Here is a 27,841-nt window from a genome sequence, read left to right as displayed (position 1 = left end):
TTGGCCTCTCCCCGTTGCCCCTGGGGACTGTCAGTCTCAGGGTCCTGATTTCCCATTGACTCTTCCCCCTTCTATTGCTGCTGGGAACTAGCCAACCAAAACCCCCACTAAGTTTTAGTAAGGGGTCAACAGTCCCTTACTTGATCCGGCCCCGTGAGGGTCACTGATGCACAGAGACAGCAGCATGAGCTGGTCCCATGGTGTAATGTTCCATGGGCATCCTACTAGATTGCCAGCTGCTTTTCAACTGCAGTGTGGAGACTGTTTCTGTGTGGGGAGAGACAGTGAGTGTGTTGAGGTAGGTAGGAGCGGATCATTATTATCCCTCCTTGAAAGAGGAAGAAGCTAAGGCTGAGAAAGGAGAATTGACTTGTCTTAGGTCACACGGCCAGTCAGTGGCAGAGTTGGGAATAGGACCCAAGAGCCCTGATTTTCAAACTAACCATCACATCTTGAATTTCAGACATTGAATGATCTGAATAAAGTGCTCTCAGATGAGCTCCAGACCAACAACAGTTCACAGTAATTATTCAGCAAGTATTTGAGGAGAACTGCAATGTTAGAGAGAATCATGAACTGCTCAGAGACCATTAATGCAGAAAGCAGCAAAATTTGTCAAACATATGACTGGTTCTGACTTATTTCCTTGGTCTTAAAAGAGAACAACAAGGACCTGAGTCTCTCTCCTGTCAATAACCCCTGCTCAGCCAATCAGGGTAGAGACTGAGGACGAGAAGCTGAGGTTCTCACCAGAGAGCCCAAAGGATGGCCCAGGTCACCAGTGGGGATCACTGCCCGAGCACTATTTCAGCCCCACATTTTTGGGTGGACCTCCCACAGTGGGAGCTCAGACCACTCCGTCACAACACACACACACACACACACACACACACACACACACACCTCGCTCCTGGAGTTGGGAGGAACAGGTGAAAAGACAAAAGAAGCAAGAGACAAAGAGAAAGGAGGAAGGGATGGATGGAGGAAAAGGGGAAACAAAAAGGACAAAACCTAATGTCCCCAGTGATTCTAAGGGACAAAATCCCAGGTGCAAAATAAAATTCTGCCTCCTTAAGCTCGTGTTGTCCATGCCTAGAATTCAATAGTCACCACATGGCTCAGACTGAACAGGTGTCTCACCTCGAGGAGACTCTTACCTTCTAAACAGGAGGGCTGTTTTCTAGTAAAATCAGGAAAAGGGAAGGAGAAAACTCGAAAGAGGTTCCTCCTGGCGCTCACGTCGTGAACCCGAATACTCTCTCAGCCCTGGTCTACACTAAGGTCGGGGTCGAACTACGATGCGCGAATTCAGCTACGTGAATAACGTGGCTGAATTCGAACTACCTAGTTCAACTCACTTACCCGTCCAGACGCCGCGAAGCGAACTCCGCGGCTCCAAGGTCGACTCCGGCAACTCCTCCTGCCGCGGTGGAGTACCGGAGTTCAAACTAGCGCTTCCGGGGTTCGAACTATCGCGTCTAGATCAGACGCGATAGTTCGAACTCCGAGCAGTCGAACTTGCCGCGTCGACCCAGCAGGTAAGTGTAAACGTGCCCTCAGTCCTCAAAGAGAGATCTGGAGAAGGAGACTTGCTGAAGCAAAGCCACAGGGTCTCTGAGGTTTCCCTGGCCCCTCGCCCCTGTCCTGCCTGCCTGATGTCAGCATCTCTCTGTGAGGTCACCACCTCCCCACCACCTTTGACCAATAGTCTGAGGTCCTGCAAAAGCCTTTGTGATGTCACTGCCACACCCCTCCCTTGCTGTGCTAATGTCCTGCCCCTGCCCAGGCACTTTGGAGGTTTGAGCTACTCCCTGTGGATCACCCCACTCAAGGAGCGTTCGTTCTAGGAAGCAAGCCGGCTAGACAGGAAAACATCAGACGCTGCTCCCAATGCTACACTCAGTTTTTCAGAAATTAGTCGACTTTATGGCCAGAAGAGACCATTAGAGCATCTAATCTGACCCCCTGCATATCACAGGCCTCCTGTATGACACCAGAGCTACTTTTGGGGCAAACCCATTCCAGAAAGGCATCTAGTCTCCATTATATGACATCAGGAGATGGCAAATCCACCACTTTCCTTGGTAGCTTGTTCCTGTGGTGAATCATCCTCGCTGTTGAATATTTGTGTCTTATTTCTAATATGAATTTGTCTCTTTTCACCTTCCAGCTACTGGGTCTTGTTATGCCTTTCTATGCTCAATTAAAAAGCCCTTTAATACCCAATCTTTTGTCTCCATTAAGGCCCTTCAACACTTCAATGAAGTCACCTTTCAATCTTCTTTTGATAAGCTAAAGAGGTTGAGCTTGTTCAATAGCTCACTAGAAGGCATTTTTCTCCAGCCCTCAGAACACTTCGTGGCTCTTTGGTCATCAGATTCCTGAACTGCAGCTGGATGTGGTTCTTGTTCTTCTGCACAACATAGCTCCTGGAGAAGAGGATCTGCAAATGTACATTCCTATGATACCTTTGTTTAACTGATGAAAACATAAACTAGACACTTAGAGGATTGGAACTGATTTCAGCTGATGGACAGCTTCGCTAGGTTTTTATGCATTTGGACAGCGAAATGTTGAGTGTTTACATTGATATCAAGCACTCCTGTATAGAGGAGCCCCTGAACATAATGGAGAATGGAAATGAAAATGTTTAACTTTTTAAAAAAAAAGAAAGAGGGTTATAAAGGAACACGGGGGTTTGAACTGAGGACTACTTAAACTGCAGTCAAGCACTCTAACACTGAACAATAACCCCATGATGCTAAGAGTATGGAACCGTGATGTCCAGGACTTTGAAGGACAAACCCTGCTTCATCGAGGTCCTTTGCCATTCCCAGACCACAGGTGGTTTTAAAAATGGGGTTTGATTAAACTTCTTAAATGTGGCAAACACCACAGCTTGCACACCCACCGATATAGCTTCTCCCAGTGACATAGCTGCCATCTCTTGGGAAGTGGATTAACTACACCCCCAGGAAAACTCTCTCCCATCAGCATAGAGCAGTGGTTCTCAAACTGTGAGTCAGGTCCCCAAAGTGGGTCATAACCCTGTTTTAATGGGGTCGCCAGGGCTGGCATTAGACTTGTTGGTGCCTGGGGCTGAAACCAAAAGTCTGAGCCCCACCAGCCAGGGCTGAATCCCTCAAGCTCTGGTTTTACCCTCTCCTAACTGGGGCAGGGCTCAGGCTTTGTCTCCTCTGCCTGTGCTCAGTGTAGAGGGGCTTGGTGTGTCTTTCTAGGGTCAGGTAGTAAGTTTTTTGGGGTTTTTTTTGGCAAAAAGGGGTTGTAGTGAAAGGAAGTTTGAGAAACCCTGGCGCAGAGCCCCTGAGTATGTCTAGACTTGGCTCCCTGTGGAAAATCAGACACTGGAAGTACAGCCATGGAGACACCACACACCAGCCTTGCTTAACAGGCAAGAATCAAACCTCCACAGACAAGTGCCTGTTGTTTTCTATCCCATCTCCCTAAGCCCTCAGCCACCACCACTTAACAAAGGGGCTTTGCTACACGATGGTTCTGGTCTCACTGAAGGGTCATTTCCAATTGTTTGCTCAAACCAGCATTAGGGAAAAATGGTGCCCTGGGCAAAGCTTGTACTTTGGCACTTCCCCATTGCCCCTGGGCGATCCCCACTCCCTTTACCGCTAGCTCCTGTGCTCCCAAACCTTGTACCTCCTTCACCCCTAACTCCTGCCCCTCCTGTGCCCCCTTTGCCCTTAACTCCCTGTGCCACCAGCCATTGCCCCTCTCCTGCAGCCCCTTCACATGGCTCCAGTGCTGGGGGCCCTGCACTTGTTCTCCCTTTCCCTGGGTTTTGGCATCACTAGCCGCTGATTAGTGAGTAGGGTTCAGTGGTTCCCAAAATGTGGGGCAAGACTCCTAGGGGGACACAGAGGAACATTCATGGAGTCAATGAAATCAATTGAGCTTCTTCAGTCTCTCGCTGCAGACATTTCCCTTGTTTTTAAAGGCAAAAATCCTGATCTTTCCAACGGGAGCTGCTGCTTCAATGTTCAGTTTGGGGAGGGATCTGGCTGCACTCAGAGATCTGCCCGCGGGTTACAATCTGCAATCCGAAGGGTCAAACGCAAACAGCGTTTAGATGGGACCGTTAGTGCCGCCCCCGTGTGGCCAAAGATCAGAACTGACCAGCAGAGTTTACAGCTGGAGCCTGGGACGCTCCTGAACAAACTGGGCCCGAAGCCTCTCGCGTGGGATCCTCGCTGTGCAGCAGGAGGCGGAGGGAAGCTGATTGTCAGGGCTCAGGGCAGCTCCCTGCCAGGCTGAGCCGGTGTCTGTGCTAAGCTTGGCATCAATCAGGTGATTCTGGGCAGTTCGGGGTCCCCGGGCTCCCACAGGAGGGTGAAGCAGGTCACCCCTGGAGCAGGTTAAAGCTGCAGGGTGACAGTGGGGTTGCTGCCCCTGTGAACAGCTGCTGTAGCACCGCCTGGGCAGGACAGGGAGAGCCAGTTATAATCCCCCCAGCCTGTATCGGGGGATGGGAGCACTCACACCCTGGGGACCCTGAGCTGGGGCGGAGGAGGCCCCGTGCCCCAGGGTTGCTGTAAGGGCGAACAGGGGCACCCACCCACCCACCAGAGATCTACGGGGGGGGGGGAGAGTGGCACCCACACATCCAGGATCTTGTGGGGGGGGACAAGGGCATCCACATTGCGGGATCCTCTGCAGAGGGACGGACACCCACACATCCAGGATTCTGTATGGGGGGCAGAGGTACCCGGACACCTGGGCGGGGGAAGGGGGCACTGAAACATCCGGGATCTTACCTGGGAGGACAGCGGCACCTGCAGCTCGACATGAGATGGGGGCGGGGGGAGCAGGAGCATTTCCCAGTTCCAGGCTGTCCCCGTCTGGCCCAGGCACAGAGCTCACAAGCAGAGTTTAAAGCTCCAGCTGCCAAGCAATAAAAGCAGCTGGGCTCCATGGCTGGTGCCTGTGATCCCAGCGCCTGGGGAGGCTGAGGCCAGTGTATCGCTTAAGCTCAGGAGTTCTGGGCTGCAGGGGGGCTGTGCCGATCGGGTGTCCGCACTAAGCTTGGCATCAATATGGTGATCCCGGGGAAGCTTGGGGTCCCCAGGTTGCCTAAGGAGAGGTGAACCGACCCAGGTTGGAAACAGAGCAGGTGAAAACTCCTGTGCTGATCAGTAGTGGGATTGTGCCTGTGAATAGCCCCTGCAGTGTAGCCTGGGCGAGACACGGTCTCTTTTTATACAGACACCCCCCGCAGAGCCTGCAGGGGGGATGGGAGCACCCACACGCTGGGGATGCTGACTGGGGGTGAGGGACGCACCCAAGCAACACGGATCTTGAAAAGGGGAACAGAGACACCCACAGATCCTGGATGGGGGCAGGCAGGGGAAACCACACACGGGAGGTAGTTCATGGGGTGGGGGACAGAGACACCCACCAGAGATCCTGGATGGGAGCACCCACATGATGGGGATCTTGAACTGGGAGCAGGAAAGCACCATGTACCAGAGGTTCTGAAGGGGAACAGGGACACCCACACACCACGTGTCTTGCAGCAAGAGCTGCGGTCTTCATTTACACAGGGCAGTGATGGGGACTTAACCACGTCCCTCGCGGAGCTTGTTCCACTAGATGATTAGCCTCATTGCCAGGGCGGCTTCAGGAAGTGCGGGGCCCAATTCGAACAGTTTTGATGGGGCCCCGGCAGGGATGACTAAAACAAAAAAACACTTAAAAAAAACCCTTTCATGTCTTCCATGTATTATTTACTTTCCATGACTATATAAATAATAACAAAATTATCTATTACATACATTGCATCATATATTAATTAGCTGATTTGCACTTTCATATCAGGAAAATAATTTGTTTTGATAGTTGTACAACTGATTTTCTTCACTATTTTATTAAAATTTATAAAATATTTCCTTATTAATATAAAATTGCCCCCATCCTTCCCCCCCCTCCAGCGCCACCCAGCCCTGTGGAAACAAACCCTCCTTCCCCAGCTCCGCCCCATTGAAACAAGGTTCAGGGGCGGGGGGAGGAAGAAACAGCACACATGGGGTGACCAGATCACAGCAGTAAAATAGGACCTGCCCCCTCCCTGCTCAGCCCCACCATCACATCCTTCTTCACCCCCTAGCCCCCCCGCTGGCTTGCTGTATCCCTCCTAGTCAGTCCCCCCCCACCACTCGCCTCCTTTCACCTTCTCCCTCCCCTGCCAGAAACCCCCATGCCCGCCCCTAGAACTCCTGCTGGCTCACTGCTCGACTCTTTGCCCACTCACCCCCTCATCCTTCCCTCCAAGTATAACGCCTCATTCAAAGACCCAGGGGTCACTATATTACTGCACATTGCAGTCCATCAATGCAGTTGTAGATAAATCTCTGCATTATGCATTTTTGTATAACTTTTATATGACTTTGTATTGAACCTTGGTAATATGTTATAGCAGGCCCTAAAGGTAGTGTAATTAAGGTAAAAGAAAAATGTCTTTTTGCTTGGAGTAGAATAAGATCTTCCCCCCACTTTGTAATCAGTTGCCCTGTTGAATGGATGAGGTGGGACTGAGGAAGGTGTGGAAGGCAGCACCTCCAGACACCTGCAACCCTTGGAGAGGGGCTGGGAGCCAGACGGAGGAGAGCTTTGCCCAGGCTGAGTGGGACGGAGTTTGGGTGCTGGGTGCAGGCTCTGGGCTGGGGCACAGGTGGGGTGCAGGAAGGGTGGAGGGGTGCAGGCTCTGGGAGGGAGTGCAGAGGGCTGGGTGCAGGCTCTGGGATAGATTTTGGGGCCGGAGAGGGGTGGTGGATGCTGGGAGGACTGCCATCACATGTGGCTTGCTTTCTCCTCTGCTGCCCCTCACCATAGCCTTGGTGGGGAATGGGGCTGCCCTTGCCCAGTGTTTGCAGGAGGGGTGGCTGGGGGGAAACCCAGTCAAACTCTGGTTTTACTCTTTCGTTGATGGGTCACTTTAACCCATTACACACCCTTTCCCGCCTCTCTCACCCCCCTTTTCTACTGGGCTTGCTTGATCTTTCGGTGGAGCCAGATGAAAACCACAAACCCCAGTGAGAGCAACAGGCTGGAAGACTAGACTGAACCCACCACCCAGCCTAGTCCATCCCAGAGCCCAGGACTGAGGGCAAATGTCCCCACCCCAGGCCACCTGTTTCCACTCCTGGCCTCTCCCAGCACTTCCAGCGATTCTGTATGGCTGCATCAGGCGGGATTTCAACCGGACGCTCCCTGCTAAATTCACCCCTGGTTGCACCAAGAGCACCTTCCTTCCTGCCTCGAGCTGCTGGATGGCTAGAAAGCTGAGCTGGGCATTTGATTGGTCTGGAATATTATCATGCCCCCCCTCAAAAAAACCTTAATATCCACACAGCTTTGGGGGGAGATAGCCCCCCCCCCAAGATGGTCTAATTTATTGATGTAGGGCAAACGAAGGAGCCATAGTTTTATGGAAATCTTCAGCCCCTACAGCGGTCTTGCAGCAGGGAAAGCAGAGTTGATGGGAAGGGAACTGGTCTGGATAGAAGCCCCAGTCCTCTTCCTGTGCAAAATAATTTGGAGAGGGGAATCAGATCACTCCGTGCCTCAGTTTCCCCTCTTGCCGGAGGGGGGCGCGGGGGAGAGAAGTCTCAGCCTGCCCTGTTGCAGACCTTTCGCATTCTCCCCTCTTGATGTATTTGGTTTCCTCCTCAAACCTCCCTCTCTCTCACCTGGAGTTCACAGCACTAAGTACCGGCTCGGGGCTTTTTTCCTGGGTTACAGGATCCCGGCTTTAGTTTTGAACCAGACACAGGCAGGCACCAACTCACCCTCAAACAGCAACACCACGAAAACCACAACACCAGCCCAATATTACAACCCTCCGGGGAATCACAGGGTCAAACACTCACGGCTGGAAGCCCCAGCAGCTGCTCAGGTGAGTGAGGTGCACGGCAGAGATTCCTGTCTCCCACCGGGCCGGAAGCTCCCTCGGCGTCTCCTCCAGGTGAGTGCTGGGGGTGGGGGAGGGGAAGGAAGGCTGCAAAGCACATGTGCCTCCTCCCCTCCCCTCCCCCCTCCTGACCTGCAACACCCACACGGCTGCCTCTGCCTCAGCCCTCAGCCGGCCAGGGTCTCTCGTTGCCTAGCAACAACAGCTGCTGCTTCCGGGAGACGCTGCCGGCGCGGGGCCCTCTCAGGCGCGGGGCCCAATTCGGGGGAATCGGGCAAATCGGCCTAAAGCCGGCCCTGTGCTCAACACTACGAGTTTATATCGAATTGAGCAGCGTTAAATCGCATTAACTCTGCACCCGTCCACACAGCGAAGCCCTTTATATCGATATAAAGGGCTCTTAATACCGTATCTGTACTCCTCCCGACGAGGAGTAGCGCTGAAATCGGCATTGCCATGTCTGATTAGGGTTAGTGTGGCCGCAATTCGATGGTATTGGCCTCCGGGCGCTATCCCACAGTGCACCATTGTGACCGCTCTGGACAGCAATCTGAACTGGGATGCACTGGCCAGGTTGACAGGAAAAGCCCCATGAACTTTTGAATTTAATTTCCTGTTTGCCCAGCATGGCGCGCCGATCAGCACAGGTGACCATGCAGTCCCAGAATCCAAAAAGAGCTCCAGCATGGACCGTACGGGAGATACTGAAGCTGGTCTCTGTATGGGGAGATTAATCTATTCTATCAGAACTCCGTTCCAAAAGACAAAATGCCAAAGCATTTGAAAAAATCTCCAAGGCCATGATAGACAGAGGCCACAGCAGGGACTCAACACAGTGCTGAAACTTAAGGAGCTGAGACAAGCGTACCAGAAAGCCAAAGAATGAAATGGACGCTCATGGAGGGAGGGGCGACTGATGACTGTAGCTATCCCACAGTTCCCGCACTCTCCGAAAACCATTTGAATTCTTGGCTGAGTTCCCAAAGCCTGAAGGGTCAAAAACATTGTTGCGGGTGGTTCAGGGTATATGTCGTTTCCCCCCCTCCCCCGTCCTGTGAAAGCAAAGGGGAAAAAATCATTTCTTGCCTTTTTTCAATGTCACTGTATGTCTACTGGATGCTGCTGTCAGACGCGGTGCTGCAGCGCTACACAGCAGCATCCCCTTCCCTTCCCTTCCAGACAGCAGACGGTACAGTAGGACTGGTATCAGTCATCGTCATCCTGTGAGTGCTCCTGGCTGGCCTCGGTGAGGTCGCCCAGGGGCGCCTGGCCAAAAATGGGAATGACTCCCAGGTCATTCTCTTCTTTAAGCTTTGTCTAATGGAGATTCAGTCCTGCCTGCAATATCATAGCAGCTGGAGGCTGCCCTCCCCTCCCTCCTTTGAGCTCTACTTGCAGAGGCAATAAAGTCAGTGTTGTTTCAAATTCCTGCATTCTTTATTACTCTGTCACACAAATGGGGGATAACTGCCACGGTAGCCCAGGAGGGGTGGGGGAGGAGGGAAGCAATGGGTGGGGTTGTTGCAGGCAAGAAGCAGCAAAGATCTGTGGCACCTTATAGAATGGCATGCAGCTCCTCATTTCTGTGGGGTGTCTGGGGCTCTGACCTGGAGCAGCCATTTGCCTCTCTGGTTCTTTAGTAGGCTTGCCCGATAGTCCAGACAGGACTGACTCTCCCTTTAGACAAAACTTAAGGAAGGGAATGACCTGGGAGTCATTCCCATTTTTGTCCATGCACCGGCCGACCTCACCGAGGCCAGCCAGGAGCACCCATGACAGCAGCAAATGGTACAGTATAACTGGCAATTGTCATTGTCAAGTTGCAAAGCAGCAGACGGGACAGTATGGCTGGTAACCATCTTTGCTAAAAGAACAGGAATACTTGTGGCACCTTAAAGACTAACAAATTTATTTTAGCATGAGCTTTCGTGAGCTACAGCTCACTTCTTCGGATGCATAGAATGGAACATACAGACAGGAGATATTTATACATACAGAGAACATGAAAAGGTGGAAGTATGCATAACAACAGGAAAAGTCTAATCAATTGAGATGAGCTATCATTAGCAGGAGGAAAAACAACTTTTTGAAGTGATAATTAAGATGGCCCATAGAAGGTGTGAGGAGAACTTAACATAGGGAAATAGATTCAATTAGTGTAATGACCCAACCATTCCCAACTTGCAGAAGGCAAGGGGATGCTGCTGTGTAGCGCTGCAGTACCGCGTCTGTCAGCACCATCCAGTAGACATATGGTGATAGTGAAAAAAGGCTGAACGGGCTCCATGGTTGCCATGCTATGGCGTGTGCCTGGGCAATCCAGGGAAAAGGGCACTAAATGATTGTCTGCCGTTGCTTTCACAGAGGGAGGATTGACTGACGACATTTACCCAGCATCACCCACGACACTGTTTTTGCCCCATCAGGCGTTGGGATCTCAATCCAGAATTCCAATGGGCGGGAGAGACTGCGGGAACTATGGGATAGCTATGGGATAGCTACCCACAGTGCAACGCTCCGGAAATTGACGCTAGCCTCAGTACATGGATGCACACCACCGAATTAATGTGCTTAGTGGGGCCGCGTGCACTCGACTTTATACAATCTGTTTCCAAAAACTGGTTTCTGTAAAATTGGAATAATCCCGTAGTGTAGACATACCCCGTGATTAACAACTTTGGTGTCTAATTGAAAGGCTGATGGTTCAAACCCAAGTGAAGATCGAGGTGTTTTTTTAGTGATGAGAATCCAGTACATTTTAACAGGCAGAAAATCTCCTCAATGCTACTCTAGCCTCATTAGGCAAGCATAAGGAGCACTTTTGCCAGATGCATTGGTGGTATAGTGGTGAGCATAGCTGCCTTCCAAGCAGTTGACCTGGGTTCGATTCCCAGCCGATACAGAGATATGATGTTTGCTCCCCTGGGAATTGGTTTAATTTCAGTCACATTGAATCAGTTTACCAAGGAATGAGAGAATCAATGTCCTGCAGGTCATTCAACACACAATGGAGGAAGAAAGGGCGGGACTATACAATGAGCTGTTGGAGTTATCCTGGTATTACAATGTTTGGTTTATTTTTTAAAAAAACATCCTTTACTTCCCTCTCCCTTTTAGACTCAGAGCCTTTAAGGTCAGAAGGGACCAGTGTGATCATCTAGTCCAACCTGCTGCACCTTGCAGGCCAAAAGACCCCACCCACCCACTCCTGTAATAGACCCGGGACGGGAGGCAGCTCTGTGCTCTGCCCCTACCCCAGGCAGCACATGGAGGCTCTCTGCTCCTCTCCCCCAATGGGTGTGCAGAGATGTGCCAACAGCAGTAAGGTGGCTCCCTGCCCACTCTGCCTCCGTTCCTCCGTGCCCCTCCCAGAAATGGACGGTATGTCCCAGCGTCCCCAGGGCGGGGGGAGTGTCTCCATTCATTGCCCCTACCCCGAGTACCAACTCTGCAGCGGCCATTGGCCAGGAACTGCAGCCAATGGGAGCTCTGGGGGCAGTGCCTGCAGGCAGCGGTGCACAGAGACCCCCTGGCACGGCCCACCTAGGAGCTGCTGCCAGAGGGTTGTGTGTACCGGTCACTTTGGGAGCTGCAGTACCTGGGGTAAGTGCCACCCCTCCTGCATCCCAACCCCCTCCCCCAGCGCAGAGCCAGCACCGCGCACCCAAATTTCCTGCCAGAGCTTTGCTTCTCTTCCTTTCACCCAGAACTGTCCTTCTCCTGGGCTGCAAGTAGCCATCCCTGGGAAGCCAAGAGGCAGGCACAGGATTCAACCTCCCAGCAGCCAACCGCACCTCCCCAGGCTTTGCAGAACGAATGGTGATGCTCTACTAACCCCACTTAGCCGCACTGAGGCGCTTAGCTTCTGCCCTGCCTTCCTCAGCTCGACTTTCCTCTTTTGCCCCATTGCTGCCTCACTCCCTCCTTTGGCAAGTCACACAGAGGAGGCAGCAGGAAGAGCCGGCCTCCACCGGCCAACCTCCAAGTTCAGAGGAAGCCAAGCCACAAGGCTTCAAAAGGTGACTGGCCCAGATCCTCTAGCTTTCCCCTGCTGATGCCAAGGCTTTTTTCTCAGCTCATTTCACCACCCTCTATCCTGCAGGGGTTGAGTTTATCATGAGTGTTCCCCAAATTGGGCCAGCTAGTCAGCATAGGGAGAACTAATGACACACCAGAGTTTGGCAGAAAGCAGCACGTTTATTATACTGACAGCTAAGCTCAAAAGAAGAAGCGGGGTGGAGGGAGTGTCACACTCACACTCGCATACTCACACTCCCAGGACTGGCAGGGAACTGGAGATGTCAGGATTCTGCAAGGTAAGTGTCCCACAGCACAGCTATGGACGGTGCGATGAAGGTAACTCTCCCTGAGGCACAATGAAATACAACGCAGAGAACCACTGGCCAGGCGGTCCGGGCAAAGGGCCTTCACTGGAGGTACAAGCTTGTGAGTGCTCTCCTGAGCACAGGGCCCCTCCCCCTTTTAAGGGCCTGCACCTCATGGCCTGCGACTAGAGATGACTTGGCTGCATCTGGTTGGTCACACTCCACCTTGGGCAGTGTCCATGCTCTGGGTGTGTGATCACTGCCTAATTAGACTCACAGACACCTTGTCTACCTGGGAGCTCTTCTGCTCTTCAACCAGAACATTCATCCCAGGAGCATTCCAGGAGGGAGCAGGAGGGGGAAAACCACTTCACAGGCATTCAGAGAGGGACAGGAGACAAAAGTGGGAGCAGGGGACGTATAAGAGACCTTTTGAACATAGAAATCACTGCTGCTCCTACAACAGTAGGGATAGGACACTAGGAGCTGGGAAAATTAAGCCATCATGTTTCTGAACCAGGGACTTTTTACGTGTCAAGCAAACGTGATAACCACTACACTACAGAAACTCTGTCACAGGGCTCTGCCCCTCCCTTCATAAGAACATAAGAATGGCCATATTGGGTCAGACCAAAGGTCCATCCAACCTCACATCCTATCTGCCAACAGTGGCCAATGGCGGGTGCCCCAGAGGACTGAACCTAAAAGGCAATGATCAGGTGATCTCTCTCCTGCCATCCATCTCCACCCTGTGACAAACAGAGGCTAGGGACAGCATTCCTTACCCATCCTGGCTAATAGCCATTCATGGACTTAACCTCCATTAATTTATCTGCAAAAAGAACAAGGAGTACTTGTGGCACCTTAGAAACTAACAAATTTATTTGAGCATAAGCTTTCCTGGTCTAAAACCAACTTCATTGGATGCATGCAGTGGAAAATACAGCAGGAAGATAGATATATACATACATATATATATACATATACATACATACACACACACACAGAGAACATGAAAAATTGGCTGTTGCCATACACACTATAACGAGAGTGATCAGTTAAGGTGAGCTTTTATCAGCTGGAGAAAAAAAACCTTTTTGTAGGGGCTTTCATGGCCTTTGAGAAAGCAAGACAGAGCCTTGGAAGACCCAGCAGGGTTTGTGGCACAGGAATTGTGCTCAGATTCCACTGAGACTTCAACTCAGGTTGCAGGATTCAAAGTCCTGAGTGCTGGCCCTTACACCATGGGACCAGCAGAGCACCTGTTGATTACTGTCGACTTCCAGCAGGGAGGACTCTGTGGGCAGGGGCGGCTCTGGGCATTTTGCCGCCAAGCACAGCAGGCAGGTTGCCTTCGGCGGCTTGCCTGTGGGAGGTCCGCCAGTCGCAGGACCAGCGGACCCTTCGCAGGCACGCCGCCGAAGGCAGCCTGCCTGCCGCCTGCGTGGCGACCGGCAGAGCACCCCCCGCGGCTTGCTGTCCCAAGCACGCACTTGGTGTGCTGGGGCCTGGAGCCGCCCCTGTCTGTGGGGGACAATTTTTTCTGGCAGGGAGGACTCAGTGGGAACATGCCTCTCTGGCCAGCCCTGCATTTGCTCAAAAAGTCAGCACCCAGCACTTTGCTGCAGGCCAGAGGCCTTTCTTCCTCCAGACTGTGAGGCCAGTGGACAGGTGAGGCAGTAGCACCTTCAGTCCCAGGCAGTAAAGGGCCCTTCCTAGGAAAGGCCATGTCCTGAAAAGGAAAAATGAAAGTCAAGGAGAGTCTTTCTAAAACTCTTTGGGGATGTCACAGGGGAAAGTGTTTTTTAGCCTGACAAGGGACTTGAACCCTGGACCCTCAGATTAAAAGTCTGATGGTCGACCAACTGAGCTCACCAGACTCACATTTAAAAAAATTGCAAATTTTGTGCAGAAGAGAAACTAGTCAAGAAAAATGAGGGCAGGAAACAATACAGAAAACCTGCTACTCTCGCTCTCTTAGCAGTTCTAGCCCCCAACCTGCTCCTCCATCTGGTGCCTTGAGGCCGTATTCTTCTTTTTTAATAAATATCAAATCCTGGAGAAAACACAGTTATACAAAGCAAAACGAAATCACAAACAGAAATGTCATTGGAAATACAAATATAAAAAAGGGAAATGCAATTCCCATCACTTTATCGTGTCGGGGCCATTCCTGTATCGAGAGCACCCGCGAAGGTCCCTGTCTGCTTATGAGAAACCTGGAGGAACTCATACCACAGCCTGAACATGCAACTCAACTGCTCCCAGGTGCTGCAGTAAAACCCTTTCCCTGCTGTGACCTTGCACTCCATTGTGGGAGCCATTGAAATAATCACAGCAAAGTAGTTCAGGGAAACTGTTATTAATGAAGTGTGAGTGAAAGGTGAGAATCTGATGGTGTCAGTGTCACACTAGAGGGCGCTGAGATGGTTTTAAATTTGTCATCCAAACCCAGCCACCACCTAGCACATGTTTTAACCTCTTCTTCTCTTACCGTTGCTCCTTGTCAGGGAAGGGGAGAGAGCAAAGGAGCAATAGAAACAGAGACCTAGTGACCGGAGCAAACATTTCTTTGCTCCTTGCTTGGCTCTGTCAGTTATTCGGGTACAAACTCACCCCCCACCCACCGTCTGGGCTGGGCTCAGTGGGCAGGAAGAGCTCAGCTGTCAGTGGCACTTGGGGAGCTCGGGACATTACTGGGAGCTGCTCGAACGTTTATGTGAAAACCACCTAAACACGGACACAAGGTCTAGGCTGCAGTAACTCATCTTGCATCTGCGGCTGTTGAAGCTACAAGGCAGAGGACTAAGTACAACATTTAAACTGATGTTTGACCTCAGAGAATAAAACAAATGTGTCTGTGAAAAGAGGGGAGTCGAGTTCAATCCCTTGTCACCATCAATGTGCAAACCAGGAACCTGTTGCTTTGCATTCCTGATGTGTCGCCCTCATGTGGCTATTCTCAGAGACTTTAAGGGCAGAAGGGACCATTATGATCATCTAGTCTGACCTCCTGCACAACGCAGGCCACAGAATCTCACCCACCCACTTCTATAACAAACCCCTAACCTATGTCTGAGTAACCTATTCTGTTCAGTCCCTTTAATTAAAAAAATGTGTTTTTTTCATAGAAACTATATTTTCCTTGTAGAGACACAGGGGCAGATTAATCTACAAAGGGAAGGTGATTCCAAGGCAGTTCTGGAGGAGAAGGGAACGTTTTCAGCATCACTAAATTATTTTGTTGTGCCTCACAGAGAGAGAAAGAGAGAGAGAAAATAAACCTATTAATTTGAGCTACCGACACAGTTCACAGCATGAAAAACACAATTTTGTGTTCAATGAGTTGTGTTCATTTACATAATATGAAAAATATGTATTAGGCAATGCATGAAAACCTCACTGCATTGAACTACCCACTTGATCTAGTCAATGTACTACAGAATATTTAAAGAAGTTAAGAAAGATGTGCTTATAAATCAACGTGTTGTGCCATTTACACACGTACAAGACACAGAAGAAACTGAATTATTTGAGCTACTAAAATTTCCATTTTCTCACAGCATTTTAGGTCTCAAGGTTGTTTTAATTTGCTCATTTTTTTGGAACTAGAAATGGGGAAAGAGTACACTGAAGTCAGTGGAATTACCGCAGTGAGGGATTAGTCTCATTATTTGCCACTAACAAAACCTTTGTTAACACAGAGTTAACTTTGACTGTGACTATCTCTTACCTTCCAGAACATCGAGTTCAGTAAAACTCAGACTCTGGAAAAACAGGGAATACAGAGTGAGGGTACATGCCCAGATAACCTTAACTCTGCCCTCTAGAAGAGAATCCTGATAGCATATGAGAACAAGGAAAGGTTTAGGGACAAATTACAGCTACTTCCCAAGAGTTTGTTTCTTCTGTAATTAATTGATCCTGGCCCCATCGATTGATCCTGGCCTGGTGTCTGGCTGTGGAATTTACTGTTTACTATTTTTATCCTGCGTATTTAAAGATGAAACTGCTTTACAAAAGCTCCTTTATTCTAGGTGATACAAACAGGTCACTTCCCAGCTAGTTCAAGGAGATGGAATTTTCCTGACCCACAGGAACTTAAACTAACAGGCTCAAGATCACACATTCCTTAGGAGAAAACAAAGGGGGAAAAAACCAAAACCCACCAAACCGTTGCTGTTTCTACCCAAATGATCAATGAGACCAGAAAGTGAGACTGTGCAATTAACTGTCTGGGACTACACTGACTCTGCAGTTACTTGGATGCAGACACACCCAGCTCTACGGTTGGTAACGTACAGAGACTCTGCTGCTGCTCATGAACTAGCAGCACATGACCTCTGAACAGCTGCCATTCAAATGTATCTGAAAGTTACAAGGAACAACGATCTGTGTTAAAGGAAGGCTGCCATTTATTAGAGCCCCAGTTGATGCCGCAAAGAATCCTGTGGCACCTTGTAGACTAACACGTTTTGCAGCATGAGCTTTCGTGGGTGAATACCCACTTCTTCGGATGCAAGACACAGTTGATGCCGTGTGCACAAAGAGAGGTTTGAATGTGTAACAGGGAGTTTGGTAAATCTTGGTTATTTTAGTTTTGTAACAGGCTCCTGTCCACCCCCAGTAGAGTTTTCAGTCCCAATGGCAACTTACTTACCAAATGTAATACAGACTAGTCCATGCCAACCAAGTGGATGTGGTTCTTCTTCTTCTGCACATTGTAGCCCATAGAGGCCAAGGACCTGCAAATGTGTTTTCATGTGCCTTTGTTTCATTGATGAAAACAAACCTAGACACTTAGAGGATTGGAACTGATTTCAGCTGGGGGCCATGTTTGCTAGGTTTTTATGCATTTGCACAGGAAAACATTGAGTGTGTCCCATTCAAGAATGCTTATTTAGTGGAGCTCCTGAACATACTGGAAATGGAACTATTTTTATTGAGGAACAGGTTTGGGAGGGGCACTTGGATTATGAACCAAGGATCACTTGATCTGCAGTCAAACACTCTACCACTGAGCTATACCCCCATGACATTTGAAGAGGCAAGTCAGTGATCTTAAGGATTTTGAAAGATGGGCTCTGCCTCAGAGAGCTCCTTTTCTATTCCCAGACCACAGGGGTTTAAAAATGGGGTTTGATTAAACTTTATATACCCATGTAGACACCACAGCTTGCACACCCACCAGCATAGCTTCCCCCCACTGACATAGCTACCACCTCTCGGGGAGATGGGTTAACTACACGGACAGGACAGCTCTCTCCCTCCGCTTAGAGCAGCTTCATTATTTATGAATAGGTGGGAAATAACCTCCTGAATGGACAGGCACCAATGTATCAGATATTGCTGTGTCTGCATTCAATATGGGTAACTGGTCATATTGGGCTGAATTAGTAGGAGCATTGCCAGCAGATCGAGAGAAGTGATTATTCCCCTCTAGTCAGCACTGGTGAGGCCACATCTGGAGCATTGTGTCCAGGTTTCACCCCCACCCCCCACTACAGAAACAAATTGGAGAGAGTCTAGGGGAGGGCAACAAAAATGATTAGGGGCAGGGGACTTACAAGGAGAGGCTGAGGCAGGGCCGCCCAGAGGGGAGCAGGGGCATTTGCCCCAGGCCCTGCAGGGCCCCCAGGAGAATACAGGATTCTATAGTATTGCAACTTTTTTTTCTGGAAGGGTGTGACGATGCTGTTCTGGCGGGACCCAACTGAGAGTGCCAAATCAGGACCAATTTCTTAAACAGGGCAGCCACAGCCCTAGGCTGGGGTTTTTCCACCTCTAAGGTAAACCAAACCAGCCAGACAAAAAGGACTTTGGTCTCACCCCACTGGCTAACCACAAGTCACACAAGCAATTTCCTTAGACACTCCAGTCTCCCAGTATCACCACCAGTGCACTCGTCCTGGGGATAAATGGTTATGAAAACCAACACCCCAATAAAAGGAAAAGGTTCTCTCGATCCCAAAGGACCAAGCCCCAGACCCAGGTAAACATACACATTAGATCTTACCCACAAATCACGCTGTTGCCAATCCTTTAGAATCTAAAATCTAAAGGTTTATTTACAAAGGGAAAAGGTAGAGATGAGAGGTAGAATTGGTTAAATTGAATCAATTACATACAGTAATGGCAAAGGTTCTTAGTTCAGGCTTGCAGCAGTGCTGGAGTAAACTGCAGGTTCAAATCAAGTCTCTGGAACATCCCCCGCTGGGATGGGTCGTTCAGTCCTTTGTGCAGAGCTTCAGTTTGTAGCAAAGTCCCTCCAGAGGTCAGAAGCAGGATTGAAGACCAGATGGAGATGATGCATCAGCCTTTTATAGACTTTTCCAGGTGTAAGAATCTCTTTGTCCTCACTGTGGAAAATTACAGCAAAATGGAGTCTGCAGTCACATGGACAAGTCTCTGCATACTTTGCTGAGTCACAAGGTGTGTCTGCCTTCTCTCCATGGGTCAATTGTGTAGCTGATGGTCCTTAATGGGCCATCAAGCCAGCTAGGCAGGGCTAACACCAGCTTGTCTGGGATGTTTCCCAGAAGCAGAGCATAATACAAAATACAGACAGTGCAGAGCCAATACTTATAACTTCAACTACAAAATGATACACAGACATACAGACAGCATAATCATAACCAGCAACCCAGAACCTGGTCTTAGACACCTTAGATGACCCCCTTTACTTAAGATTTGGTGCCACTACAGGACCTTGGTTGCAACCCATGTTCTATATGGTCCCAATTTATATCAATAACGTCACAAAGGGGCCCCTGAAATTGTTTTGCCCCAGGCCCCTGAATCCTGTGGGCGGCCCCTGCCCAGACCGTGGTGCTGTCCCCCCGCTCCACCCCTTCCCTCGTTCTCCTCCCTCCGAGGCCCCACCTGTGCTCCGCCCTCACTCCCATTTGGCCACTTCCCACCCCTGCTCTTTGGCTGAGGCCTGCTGGTCGCTCGCTCCTCTCCTCCCCCTACCCCATGGTCTGCCTGCTGCCCCCACCTCTCTGCCCTCCCCGAGACCTGCCCTGCCTATCGCCCCCACCTCTCTGCCCCCTCCCCCGAGACCTGCCCTGCCCACTGTTCCAACCTCTGCCCCTCCCCTGAGACCCCCCCGTCCACGTTCAGTCGTCTGTTATTCCATGACACATCAGGGATGGAATAAAAAGCTGAGTTTACTCCAGGGTGAGGAAAGAAAGGAGCCATCAACCCCCTGACATTGCTGCTTTATTAACATGTTTTAAACAAACAGCTATTGAATGTCCACCCTATGCCCCTTGTGTCACCAGAGCACATCCATGCTAGCAGTTTTGGGATGGCCACAGACAGCAGTGCACTGTGGGTAGCTATCCCACTGTGCAACTGGCTGCAGGGTGCTTTGGGTATGGGTTGCAATGCCTCACGGGCTGGTACAGCATCACATGATGCAGGTTTCTCTATCCCATTGTTCCATGGGCATCCTACTAGATTGCCAGCTGCTTTTCAACTGCCGTGTGCGTGGCAGGATAGAGCCTGTTTGTGTGTGGGGAGAGACAGTGAGTGTGTTGAGGTAGGTAGGAGCGGATCATTATTATCCCTACGTGAAAGAGGGAGAAGCTAAGGCTGAGAAAGGAGAAGTGACTTGTCTCAGGTCACACAGCCAGCCAGTGGCAGAGTTGGGAGTAGGACCCAAGAGCCCTGATTTTCAAACTAACCATTGGATCTTGCATCCGAAGAAGTGGGTATTCACCCACGAAAGCTCATGCTGCAAAACGTCTGTTAGTCTATAAGGTGCCACAGGATTCTTTGCTGCTTCTACAGAACCAGACTAACACGGATACCCCTCTGATACTTGACATCGGATCTTGAATTTCAGACATTGAATGACCTGAATAAAGTGCTCTCAGATGAGCTCCACACCAACAACAGTGCACAGTAATTATTCAGCAAGTATTTGAGAACTGCAATGTTAGAGAGAATCATGAACTGCTCAGAGACCATTAATGCAGCGAAGCAGCAAAATTTGTCACACATATAACAGGTTCTGACTTATTTCCTTGGTCTTAAAAGAGAACAACAAGGACCTGAGTCTCCTCCCTGTCAATAACCCCCTGCTCAGCCAATCAGGGTAGAGACTGAGGATGGGAGGCTGAGGGTTCTCACCAGAGAGCCCAAAGGATGGCCCAGGTCACTGGTGGGGATCACTGCCCGAGCACTATTTCAGCCCCACGTTTTGGGTGGACCTCCCACAGTGGGAGCTGCCGAGCACTCCCCCGCAACACACACACACACACACACACACACACACACACACACACCTCCTGGTGTTGGGAGGGGAACAGATGAAAGGACAAAAGAAGCAAGAGACAAAGAGAAAGGAGGAAGGGATGGATGGAGGAAAAGGTGAAACAAAAAGGACAAATCCTAATGTCCCCAGTGATTCTGAGGGACAAAATCCCAGGTGTGGAATAAAATTCTGCCTCCTTAAGCTCGTGTTTTCCATGCCTAGAATTCAACTGTCACCAGATGGATCAGACTGAACAGGTTTCAAACCTCGAGGAGGCTCTTACCTTCTAAACAGGGACGGCTGTTTTCTAGTAAAATCACTAAAAGGGAAGGAGAAAAGTCGAAAGAGGTTCCTCCTGGTGCTCACGTCCGTGAACCCGAATACTCTCTCAGTCCTCAAAGAGAGACCTGGAGAAGGAGACTTGCTGAAGCAAAGCCACAGGGGTCTCTGAGGTTTCCCTGGCCCCTCGCCCCTGTCCTGCCTGGCTGATGTCAGCATCTCTCTGTGAGGTCACCACCTCCCCACCACCTTTGACCAATAGTCTGAGGTCCTGCAAAAGGCCTTTGTGATGTCACTGCCACACCCCATCCTTGCTGTGCTAATGTCCTGCCCCTGCCCAGGCACTTTGGAGGTTTGAGCTACTCCCTGTGGATCACCCACTCAAGGAGCGTTCGTTCTAGGCAGCAAGCCGGCTAGACAGGAAAACATCAGACACTGCTCCCAATGCTACACTCAGTTTTTCAGAAATTAGTCAACTTTATGGCCAGAAGAGACCATTGGAGCATCTAATCTGACCCCCTGCATATCACAGGCCTCCTGTATGACACAATAGCTACTTTTGGGGCAAACACATTCCAGAAGGGCGTCTAGTCTTCATTAAATGACATCAGGAGATGGCGAATCCACCACTTTCTCTAGAAGACATTTTCTCAGCCCTCAGAACATTTGGTGGCTCTTTGCTATTGAACGAGCTCAACCTGTTTAGCTTATCAAAAGAAGATTGAAAGGTGATTTCACTGAAGTGTTGAAGGGCATTAATGGAGACAAAAGATTGGGTATGAAAGGGCTCTTTAATCGAGCAGAGAAAGGCATAACAAGACCCAATGGCTGGAAGGTGAAAAGAGACAAATTCATATTACAGCTAAGGCACAAATATTCAACAGCCAGGATGATTCACGACAGGAACAAGCTCCCAAGGAATGTGGTGGATTCTAATTCTAATTCCTTATGAATATTCTGTGTGTTTGTGTGTGTAGGGGAGGAACATGCTCTATGCCCAGAGGACTTTATTCTTCCAGCCTGCATGGACAGAGGGGATGTCAAGGAGTTGCTCCTTCAATCCCCCCTACAGAAAGGCCCTTCTTAGGAAAGGCAAAATCCTAGAGAGAAAGAGTAACACTGAACAAGACTCCAGAGAGACAGATTTTATAATCCCAGTGAGAAGTCTTTCACCTGACCAGGGACTTGAACCCTGGACTCTCAGATTAAAAGTCTGATGCTCTACCAACTGAGCTAGCCAGGCTCACATGTGAAAAGTACAAGTTGGTGCAGAGGTGAAGCTAGTCAAGAAAAAGCGAGATGGCCACAATAGGGGAAACCTGCTGCTCTCTCTCTTCCCAGCCCTGGCCTGGCTGGGTATTAGCGCTGGTTAAAAGACGGAAAATATCGGCATCTACCAGCCTTTCATAGCTGTACAAGACTCAGGCACAATACAGAGGTGCCCATCTGTAAGTGCCAAATGGTTGGATTGGCTAATGCAGCCTGTAGACATCCAGGGCACTCTGGGATATACAGCCAAGTGTCCATCACCATCATCATTTCAAAGGGATAATGATAATGGTAGCAAGGTTCACAACTGACTCAGCAGTTGCATACAAAGGTGCACGTTTGGCAGTTACGTTGGCTCAGGTTGGCCACCCCGGTCTAGATGTAGAAGTTACAACATTTAAACTTGAAAGAGGGGCCAATTTCCCCATCATTTCCCACCTTTACATCCAAACACGATGAAGGTAGCAGATAGAGCCAGAGCAGGTTGTCTATGGGACCAAGTATATGCAGAGTCTCCTCGACAGAGGTTTGTTCAACCTGTTCTTAAAACCTCTGAGGACAGAGACACCACAGACGCCTTTGGGAGCCTATTCCAGAGCTTAACTGCACTCGGAGTCTGACATTGGTGAAATAGGAGGCTGAGAAAAACAACACTGGCTGTCAGAAAAAAACAGCCCTCCCTAGTGCTTTAAGCAGTAGGTTCTGGTGTTTTAACAGCCATGGCCTGGGTTCAATTCCTCCTAAAAACCGGAAGTTTTTCAATGAAAATCTCCATTCATTTCGCATTTGAAATGGAAAGGAAAAGAGGGCTTCTTGTCCTTATCAACAAGGCAAAGAATGGCTTTTTTCTCAGTAAATATTTTTAAAAGGCGCTGACTCAACCTGAAGATCTCATTTCATTTGTATTTACTATGGAATGATTCTCTCTAGGATAGACAGAAATTCTTCAGCTAGACTCGGATTCCACGGGAATACGAGAAGCGATTGTGTCTAACACCTGCCTTTTTTTGGACAACAGTGATGTCCAGGTTTTCCATGGACATTTCCCTTCCAGCACCTCAGGCCCCATCCAACAATACAAGCAACTGAAATGCACAGAAAGTTTCTCACCATAGGATTCAGTGACCAGGCCGGGGGGAAAGTTTTGCCATTTGAAGATGTTTGAATTCCCTCCAACTTCTCTCCTACAAATGCTGAATAGTTGGTGGTGTAATGTTACAGGAGAGGTTGAAATTAGGCTATTTTGTCAGATAGAAGACAGTGATTGTGTCAGGAGTGGGATGTGAATGGAGCCTAGAGCAACAAATGACAGTATTAGGGGGCTTATTCCTTCACTCTCTCACTTCCCTGGCCCTTCTTGCATGACCAGAGAGCAGCAATACCCAAAGTCCAAAGGCGCAAACAATTCGATGTTTATTGGGGTGAACGTCCAGCAAGCAATGATTCCAGTTTCCTTCCTTAGTGTCCCCTTCTCAGCTCTGACACCACAGAGCCTTGTCTGTGTCCCAATTTCTGTTCCCATCCCCTGTTCCCATTTCCCCCTGTAGCAAAACATGATCCCAATTCCCCCATCCCCAGTCCCTGTTCCCATTCCCCCCCCCCGCCTTCCTGACTGACTGCAGACTATATAGTAAAACCTGAGTTCTGCTTAGCTATACCTTAACCAATCATTTTACTGAAATGTAACTAACCAATCCTAATATACTGTAACGTGATTATCTAACCAATTATATTCCACCACCTTCATTGGTTTACACCCAACAAAATTAATTATACAGCAGACAGAAACAATCACAGAACCAGACAGAGACCATGCAAATAAACATACAAAACAATACAGAAGGGAGGATTTCACAACTACAGATATGCCTTGTGACCTTGCTGAGTCACAATAGACAGGGTTTTCCAGCTGTGTCTATTGATAAGTGAGTTCTTGCCAGACAGGATGCTACCAAACTAAGTTTCCCTTTCTCTGGAGGTGATGGAATATCAGGGCAGGATTGGATTCCTCACAGCCCAATCACACCTTATTTCAATGTGACTAGTTGGGAATGTGAGGATGTGACCATACACTTCCCACCTTATGGCTGCCTTTGCTGCTTAGCCGAAGAACCAGGCCTCAGACTGTCACAGTAAGAGAAGGCCATTACACAGACAGACAGTGATTTTTTATTCTTTCTTTTATACCTTTATAACTAGCTAAGTGATAAAAATACACCTAAATTCTTAAAGTACAGGCCTTTGCAGACTGGCCTGAATCTCTGTATCCTAACAGTCCTCAAGGTCAGGCAGCCTCTGGGTAAGGGGGTGGGGACTCAGGTCCTTCCACAGGCCAATTCCACCAGGGTTGTGTATAAACCAGGAAGTTCCCACAAGAGCCAGACCAGATGCCCCCTTTACACTTGTGCTCTGTTCTCATTGCTTCTCTGTCTCTCTTCCCCTCATCTCTGCTGCTCCCGCTCTGGGCTTTCTCAGCACCTGGCCCCAAAGCACTTCCTGGCAGCCAGAGACTGCACTTTCTGCATCTGCGGATGTGGCCTCTCTCCTGCTTGCTAAGGAAAGGAACCTTTCCAGGAAATGGCCACAGCTTCTGGGAATCCCTGTGTAGCTGTGAACAGAGTTTGGGTCCTGGCACACAAGGCAACTTAAAAGCTGAGCGCCCAGACAGGGGCTTGAACCCTGGACCCTCAGATTATGAGCCTGATGCTCTACCAACTGAGCGACCTGGGTTTGTTAGGAAAGAGCTTCACCATTCACCACAAGAGTGAGCAGGCAGGCAAAGTGGGGGCAAAAAAAGTCCCTGGAACCCCTCCTCTTTTTCTGCACAGCCACTGCCTGTCAGCAGGATTCCTCCTCCTCCTCAGGGAGACTAAATCTCCCAACCTAGACAGCCGGTCCATCCGCTGCACCTCAATCCCCCATGCCTGAGCCTCCCTGCCAAAGCCCTGAACCTGGCCCCATACAATTAAGTCTCACTTGTCGCTGGGAACTTAACTTCTTGTGCCCAGAGCGTCTCGGCCCCCTCAGCAGATGACCTGAGAAACACAGTGTCCGGCTTTTCCAAAGAAGTGTTTAGACCCCCTCATCATGTGGCCTAAAGCCCTTTGGATCGGATGATTCAGGATTTGAGTCCCCTCATGGTTGTGCTCACTTTGTGCTGCAAGTCCTGCTCCCTTCAGGGCTGGAACCTCTTCTTGGTCACTCAGGCCAATGCTCTGGCTTCAGCTAGAGCCCCGGGAAGGAGTTGGGGGTGCGTGTCACAAAGGCTGGGGCATGAGCCCCAGGGGCTTCCAGTCTCGCCTTTGCCATTCCTGACTTGCCAAAGAAAATGGGCGGCTCCACTGCCAAAGTCAGCACCATGAGTGGGAACAGTGAGGCCCCACCAGGGGCCTGGCCCTGCTTTCCTACCCTCTTCTGATGTTGGCCACAGAGCATCAGCAGCCGCCCGCATGCTGGCCTGTGGGTGGCCTTCAGTGGGGTTCAGCACAGCAGGGAGCAGGCTGGCCCTGTGGCTGTCTGCTGGCCACACATGGTCCTCCTCCTCTTGCCCTGGCCTCCGCTGCTTTTAAGCCTTCCCTTGGAGCTGTCAGCACCAGCTGCCTCTGCTCCAGATGCCCAGAGGAGGAGAGGTGCTGGGCTCCCACCTGCCCAGCCCTGCTTCCTTCAAGCACAGTGGAAAGTGCCAGACTTGTGGGCACCAGGTGAAGCCATGAGAATCCCAACCCTCAGGTGTCAGTAGCCAGTTCTAGAGCCCTGACCCATCCAGCAGGAGGGGAAAAATTGCTCTTGCACAGCTGGAGACAGGAAGTGGAGCAGCGTGAGCTCAGGGCTTTACCACAAGGTCCTACTGAGATTTGAACTCAGATTGTAGGATTCAGAGTCCTGAGTGCTGCCCATTACACCATGGGACCAGCTCCTGCTGCCTTCTCTGGCCATCAGTGACCCTCATGGGCCGGCTCATGTAAGGGACTGTTGGCCCCTTACTAAAGCTTAGTGGGGGTTTTGGTTGGCTAGTTCCCAGTCCCAGTAGAAGGGGGAAGGGCCAATGGGAAATCAGGACCCTGAGACTGACAGTCCCCAGGGGCAATGGGGAGAGGCCAAAGCTCCAAGTTAGCCGCACTGACAGGCCAGGCAGTGTAATGAGGGAGTCACCAGGCCAGGGGGTCCCATCCTCCATGGGAGCTGGACCTGCCTGGGCCAGAGTGGGGCAGAGCTAAGGAGAGAGCAGGAGCCCAAAAAGAGCCGGGGAGCAGAGCTGCGCAGGTGTAGTGCCAGAAACTGCTCCCTGTAGGACTTTGCTACCTGTAGCAGTTACTGAGACCTGAGGTTGTTCTTATTTGCTGACTTGTCCTAATTGGCTAAAACTTGACAGTGGTGGGGGATGGAACCATAAAGGCTTCGTCCTCCAAGCGACCCTGCCTGGTGTCCATCTGTATCTATTACCTCTTAACACCGAATTGTAAAAAATAGAGTGAGGTCATTTAAACATCATTTATTTTGCAGCTTCATTTACTGTGCTAACAATGTAGCATCCTGACACCGATACTTCTGCCCATGTGCCCTGTGGGCTGGATTCATTTTAGTGGGACGCAGGACATGTGGAGGATAATTTAAACTCTTAATTTCCTTAGGGTTTCCCTTTAATATACTTCTCTGCTGGTGCAATTTCTGACCATTGCACGTCTATTGTATTTATTACAATAGCACAAGTAAGTCACACAAGTGACATAGTCTAGGGGCTTGGCTACACTTGCAAGTTAGAGCGCATTAAAGCAGCCCCGGGCGCCCTAACTCCTGAGGTGTCCACACTGGCAAGGCACATGGAGCACCTGGGCTCTGTAGGTGGAGCGCTCCTGGTAATCCACTTCCATGAGAACCATAAAGCTTACTGAGCCCTGCTGAAACGCCCTGGCATCAGTGTGAGTGTGGATCTCCCTCAGTCTCCCCCGCAATGCTGGTCAGTTGTATTGTCACTGTGTTAGTCAGTGCTTCCCTTCAGGGCCGGCCCTAGAGGGGTCTGTGACAAATCCCCCCTTTCCTCCTCAGGCCCTGCCCCCGCTCTACCTTTTCTCCCAAGCCCCCACCCCTGTCCCATCTCTTCCCGGCTTGCACCTTCCTGCCCCATTCCTAACCCTCCTCCACCTCTCCCTGTCCCTACTCCTTCCCCTCCCCACCCAGCGCCTCCTGCACCCCACTGAACAGCTGATCACTGGCAGGTGGGAGGCACTGAAGGGGAAGAGGAGGAGCTTGTCAGCAAGGCCTGTAGTGGGTGTGGGGAGCTGGCTGCCAGTGGGCGCTGAGCACCTATTTTTTCTCTGTTGGTTCTGCAGCCCCGTAGCTCCCATGGAGTCGCTGACTTGGCTCCTTTCACACCCTAGAGAGAGGAGCAGAACCAGGGCTATGGCTGATCTATGGGGCACCAGGTGAGTGGCAGAGGCTTCAGGTGCCGAGAGTTTGCCTGACCCCTCAGGGACACAGTGTGAGGTGTCCCAGCATCTCGATAAAAGGAGCAGAACAGGATTTACATGGGGTGGGGAGAGAATTGAGAGTGTCTCAGGGGGTTGTACAGAGGTATTGCCCGGGTGAGGGACTGGCTAAAACACAGACCTCGCTGTGAGCAGGATTTGAACCTGCGCAGGGGAACCCTATTGGATTTCATCTCCAATGCCTTAACCACTCGGCCATCACAGCTGTGAGCACAAAACTGCCCCAATGCCAGAGAAACTGGTAAAGAATCCCAATGCCCAGGTGTGAAGTTATCTAACTACA

At 50.2% G+C, this 27,841-nt stretch overlaps 4 non-coding genes across 4 annotated transcripts; 1 reads left to right on the top strand and 3 right to left on the bottom strand.

The window, feature by feature from the left end:
* Nucleotides 1–10,769: 10,769 nt before the first annotated feature.
* On the top strand, nt 10,770–10,841 carry TRNAG-UCC. The gene has a single exon. It is a non-coding gene; the product is annotated as a tRNA-Gly (tRNA).
* An 11,132-nt stretch (nt 10,842–21,973) lies between these two features.
* TRNAK-UUU lies at nt 21,974–22,046 on the bottom strand. Its single transcript has one exon. It is a non-coding gene; the product is annotated as a tRNA-Lys (tRNA).
* A 2,683-nt stretch (nt 22,047–24,729) lies between these two features.
* Nucleotides 24,730–24,802, bottom strand: TRNAM-CAU. Its single transcript has one exon. It is a non-coding gene; the product is annotated as a tRNA-Met (tRNA).
* Nucleotides 24,803–27,681: 2,879 nt separating this feature from the next.
* Nucleotides 27,682–27,763, bottom strand: TRNAS-UGA. Its single transcript has one exon. It is a non-coding gene; the product is annotated as a tRNA-Ser (tRNA).
* Between the last annotated feature and the right edge of the window lie 78 nt (nt 27,764–27,841).

Source organism: Mauremys reevesii, linkage group 17 (genome assembly GCF_016161935.1).
Source record: "Mauremys reevesii isolate NIE-2019 linkage group 17, ASM1616193v1, whole genome shotgun sequence".
Classification (NCBI taxonomy): domain Eukaryota; kingdom Metazoa; phylum Chordata; order Testudines; family Geoemydidae; genus Mauremys; species Mauremys reevesii.
Note: the sequence above shows the minus strand (reverse complement) of the source record. Positions and strands in the feature narration are given on the sequence as shown.